The 5,617-nt window shown below is 42.6% G+C and overlaps 1 pseudogene; it reads right to left on the bottom strand.

The window, feature by feature from the left end:
- Positions 1-3,766: 3,766 nt before the first annotated feature.
- On the bottom strand, positions 3,767-3,884 carry LOC126237994 (5S ribosomal RNA; annotated as a pseudogene).
- Between the last annotated feature and the right edge of the window lie 1,733 nt (positions 3,885-5,617).

The following is a 5,617-nucleotide window of genomic DNA, read 5'->3' as shown; positions in this document are numbered from 1 at the left end:
TTAACGATACCAATATTTTTAGGGTTTTATTATGATTTTTGTGTTATAGTCATGATTTAAAATTGAAGTAATCTCTGATTAAAGTAAGCTTTTCTCATTTAAAAAAATTATTACCATTGAAAATAAACAAAGTGTTACATCAGCGTACCATGGTTCTAAGGTGTTCCATTAGAGGAAAAGTTTGGGAACCTTTGTGTTAGAGGGTGGCAGCCGTTTGGAATGTCCACTCACATAATTGCTTTCGTTACGCAGAACCAATATCGTTCTATTCTAGCAAATCTGTGGATGAGCAACCCTTGTTGGCTTCCACGTACTGAACTATTAGGTAACCGTAATTAGCTGCTTGTGATAATAACGCATTCACCAAGACTTTTCTATCATTTGAATCGTAATACTGGAACAGACCAGAAATTCAAGAAAGTTCTGTCTCCTGTTCTGGACTGGAACTACACCTAAATTTCTTACGAAACGTTGATACCGAAGACTACGTACAAAATTTATTAAATGAGTTCGGTTCTATTACTGTGGCTGTACAAACTGTTTTATTACTGAAAGAAAGTGTGATTAATTGCCGGACTACGAATCCATAACTCTGGCAAATGTCAGGCAGTCCTAGGAATTTTATTTGTCACTTAACACTGTTTTTACCTCTGGCAATGTTTGTTAATGTGCAAATTCGTGATTCGGTGTGCTCGTTAAACTTTAGGTTTCTCTATAACTGGAAGCCACTTCAGAGATCACAGGAGAGCAAGGACATACCACCTCCGATAGGATCATGGCCAAAAGTAGAGCACTCCGGTGTTAAAACAAACCTTTGCGTTTTTGACTACCGCACTTTCTATATTTGTGAGGCTGTTTGTGGCAGGAGACATACACATGAACTTTTTTCTTCCATATGCTACGCACGACGTCACATCGTTACTACAGACACTACGTAAAAATTACAAGCCAAGAATCTCTATTAGACTACTGAAATATTTGGCACACAGAGGACGTTTGGTTCGTGGAATTTTCGCTTAGTTTAAAATAGAAATAGTAACTTAAATACAGTCTTGGTCGTGCTCAAAAGCACAATTACGCTTTCTTTCACGCTACGAATGTCGATTAGGGAATTTATGTACCATGTGCAGCGCTTGTGGGGTGCAGCATTTTGGATGTAACATTTGGATAATACCGAAACTGGAGCTCACAAATAGATTTCATTTGGCAGACACTGGACATTATTATTCGGTCCGAGCGAACATAGAGCGGATAATATTTGGGAATAATGGATTCGAACTACAGAACACTCTAGTAGAAAGTGATACATAGCAAAGGACGTTCGATGTTACGTCTTGATCATTAACAGAGGCGGCCCTATCTCTGGGTGCAAAGGGTGCTGCTGTTTGCTGATGATGCTGTGATGTATGAGAAGGTGTCGTTCGTTGTCTGTAGAAGGATACAAGATGACTTAGACAAAATCTCTAGTTGGTGTGATGAATGGCAGCTGGCTCTAAATTTAGACGGTTCAAATGGCTCTGAGTACTATGGGACTTAACATCTGAGGTTGTCAGTCCCCTAGACATAGAACTACTTAAACCTAACTAACCTAAGGATATCACACACATCCATGCCCGAGGCAGGATTCGAGCCCGCGACCGTAGCAACAGCGCGTTCCGGACTGAAGCGCCTAGAACCGCTCGGCCACAGCGGTCGGCTCTGTATGAAGAAAAAAGTAAGTTAATGTAGATAAGTGGAAAAACAAACCCGTAATTTAGAATACTGTGTTAGTGGTGTGCTGACTGACCCAGTCACGTTGATTAAATATCTTGGCTTAACGTTGCAAAACAATAAGAAACGGAGTGAGCTTGTAAGAATTGTAGTAGGGAAGGCGAATGCTCGACTTCGGTTTATTGGAAAAATTTTGAGAAAGAGTGGTTCATCTGTAAAGGAGACCGCATGTAGTACACTAGTGCGACCCACTGTTGAGTATTTTTCGAATGTTTGAGATCCGCGACAGGTCGGATTAAACGAAGACATTGAAGCATTTCAGAGTTGGACTGCTAGATTTGTTATCGGTAGGTTCGAATAATATGCAAGTATTACGGAGATGCTTCGGGAACTGAAATGGGAACCAGTGAAGGGAAGGCGACGTTCTTTTCGAGGAGCACTACTGAGAAAATGTAGAAATCCAGTATTTGAGGCTGACACCAGAACATATACTTCGCGTAAGAACCAAGAAGAAAGATTATAGAGATTAGGACACGTCCGGAGGCATGTAAATAGTCGTTTTTGCCCCGCTCTGTTTACGAGTGGAACAGAAAAGGAAATGATTAGTTGTGATACAGGGTGCCCATCCCACGCCCCGTACTGTGGCTTGCGGAGTATGTATGTATGTGTGTATGCTGATGCAGATGTAGGTGTAGAGCCATTATCTTCTTTTCCTCATGTTAGCACAAAGACACCACTTCTTGTCACCAGTAACGATACAGCATAGGAAGGGTCGGCATTGTTCAGGAGCCAGTTGATGAGCAGCAAACAGAGCTACACATGTGGCCACCCTCTGATTCTTGTGATTTTGGCTTAGAACATGCGGTACCTATACAACCGATCTTTGAACCTTACCTATTGCATGCAAATGTTGCGTTGTGTTGGAATGATCACCGTTCATCAGATTTGCCAGTTCTCGACTACAATTACGTGGATCATTGTGAATTAACGCGTTTAAACGACCTTCATCAAACCCCGAAGGTCTTCCTGAACGTGGAGAGTCACTAATGTCAAAACGATACGCCTTAAAGCGAGAAAACTATATTTTTGCCGTGCTGTGTACAGTGGCATTATCCCCATACACGACGCAAATATTTCTGACTGTCTCCGCCTCTGTCACCCCTGCTACATTTCTGCTTCGACCGTCATCAGTTATATTGCTGCCCAAACAGCAAAACTCACGAACATCTTTAAGTATCCCGTTTCCCAATGTAATTCCTCAGCATCAGCCGATTTAATTTACCTACTTTCGTTGATTTTCATCTTATATCCTCCTTTCAAGACACTGTCCATTCCGTTCAGCTGTACTTCCAAGTCCTTTGCTATCTCTGACAGAATTACAATGTCATCGGCAAACCTCAAAGTTTTTATTTCTTTACCGTGAAGTTTAATTGCACCGCGAATTTTTCTTTGCTTTCCTTTACTGCTTGATAAATGTACACATTGACTAACATCGAGGATAGGCTACAATCCTGTATCACTCCGTTCTCAACCACTGCTTCCCTTTCATACCTCTCGATGCTTAATTACTGCCGTCTGATTTCTTTACAAGCTGTAAATAGCCTTCCACTCCCTGTATTTTACCCCTGCTACCTTCAAAATTTCAAAGATGGTATTCCAATCAACATTATCAAAAGCTTTCTCTAAGTCTACAAATGTTAATAAACCCAGGTTTGCCTTTCATTAACCTGTCTGTCTTCTGTGAGAAGCCGTGGGGTTAGTATTGACTCGCGTGTTCCTACATTTCTCCAGAATCCACACCGAATTCCGCCGAGGTCAGCTTCTACCAGCTTTTCCATTCTCCTGTAAAGAATTAAGCACTCCGTCTTCAGACCACGAGTGGCCTACCAGGACCATCCGACCGCCGTGTCATCCTCAGTTGAGGATGCGTATAGGAGGGGCGTGGGGTCAGCACACCACTCTCCCGGCCGTTATGATGGTATTCTTGACCGAAGCCGCTACTATTCGGTCGAGCAGCTCCTCAATTGGCATCACGAGGCTGAGTGCACCCCGAAAATGGCAACAGCGCGTGGCGGCCTGGATGGTTACCCATCCAAGTGCCAAACACGCCCGACAGCGCTGAACTTCGGTGATCTCACGGGAACCGGTGTGTCCACTGCGGCAAGGCCGTTGCCCGTGTAATGAATTGGTGTTAGTATTACACCGTCAGAGGGAAAAATATTAAGTTTTTCCTTCCTGATCATTTCGAAGATTCCTTGTCTGGGCCCTTTCGTGGCCATGCCTGAGCGATAATGACAGTCAATGAGTCGTTCGTTACTCATGCACATTTCTTACAAATATGAGTCGGTTTCTCCACACTGAGATAGCGAAATTCAAGAAAACTATCCTGACCAGGCCGGGCAACATATTTTGTCATTTCTTATATTTTTAGTAAAATTTGGATGACGTTAGTCGTTTTTTGTTTGACAGTGGACGAGTCGCGGATTCAAAGGGGGAGACGAGGCAGGAGAATCATAGGTGTCTGATGCCTCCCCCTCCCACTCCCCCTCCCCGCATCCCACACACACACACACACACACACACACACACACACACACACACACACACACACAAAGAAAACGTCATTAAAAGCGTTTAAATTTTTCCATACATCAAGTTACAAATTTCTCTTGCGGAATGTAATAGTATGAAAACTAAGAGTCTCGAAAATGGGAAGGAATTCTAGAAAATTGCAAACACTGCTCGGTCTCAACGGCTGTAGTAAGTATTCCAGCCAGCTAAAGGCAATCATTCAAATGCTGTTGTACCTGCTTCACCAACAAATCCGACACAGGTCAAGAGTCCGCGCGAAGAACCGGCAAATCATAGGAGTACAGAAATAGAAACGATTTCCACTTATAAAACAAAGAGAGAGAGAGATAGATAGATAGAGAGAGAGAGAGAGAGAGAGAGAGAGAGACTTCCAGAGTATAGGCGAAAACGACTGAAGGAAACTGTATTACCCCTACTTCAACGCTTGCACATGTCGTTATAGTTGTTCGATCATGTAGTTCTAAATTTCTCAGAAGATTGATGTACTCCTCTGAAACGATTACTCTGAAGTTGTGCTGAAGCAATACACAAAGAACTGTTACATAGAAATTATTATTGTTATATTAAAATATGTCAGGGGGGGGGGAGGAGGGGCGGCATTACTTTGTACGATTCGCACCGATCTTTGCGTTCGCCTTATTCTGGAACAAATCGAGGGAAGATTTGTGCTTGACAAACGTGAAAATAAATGAAAGGTGGCTATAACTGAGCATACACTGGAACTTCTGCTGTTTCATTTAGCGGTTGCGTTGTGCGGTGAGTAGGTTACTCTGTGTGCTACCAGGTGTCAGCACCTTTCTGTGAGCCACATGCAAGTTGCCGATAGAATGCGCTGAGCACATCTACCTGCTGGAGAGCCTGTATATAGGCTCTCCACTACCTGCCATTTACAATAATTTACTGAAGTTTCAGCATGAGTGCCTGTAAACTACGCTTGCTGATGCTAGTAATTATCCTTCACGCTGGATACAGAACATTCTATACCAAACAGCTATTCCGTTTCCTTGTAGACTCAACTGAGTCACAGACGTTTATTTCTTTACCTTGCCGTTGTTCCTGTAAGAAGCGGTTGCGCTCCTTCTCAGAGCTTTTTGACAATATTAAGGCTGTTTCATCCAGCTAATTTCTGTGACTGCATTAGCCATAACTGTGCCATTGTAAAATTTTTGTAAGACTTTCTTTATCTGTCGGCGCTCCCCTCTTATACTCCTCTTTGCATACCGTCATCATTTCGTTTTATGTTGTTGTGTTCGCCATATCTTCTGGTTCATGCTTCTATCTTTGTTTATAGACACAAAATTTCTACATCATGCAC

This window comes from Schistocerca nitens, chromosome 2, assembly GCF_023898315.1.
Source record: "Schistocerca nitens isolate TAMUIC-IGC-003100 chromosome 2, iqSchNite1.1, whole genome shotgun sequence".
NCBI classification, from domain to species: domain Eukaryota; kingdom Metazoa; phylum Arthropoda; class Insecta; order Orthoptera; family Acrididae; genus Schistocerca; species Schistocerca nitens.
Note: the sequence above shows the minus strand (reverse complement) of the source record. Positions and strands in the feature narration are given on the sequence as shown.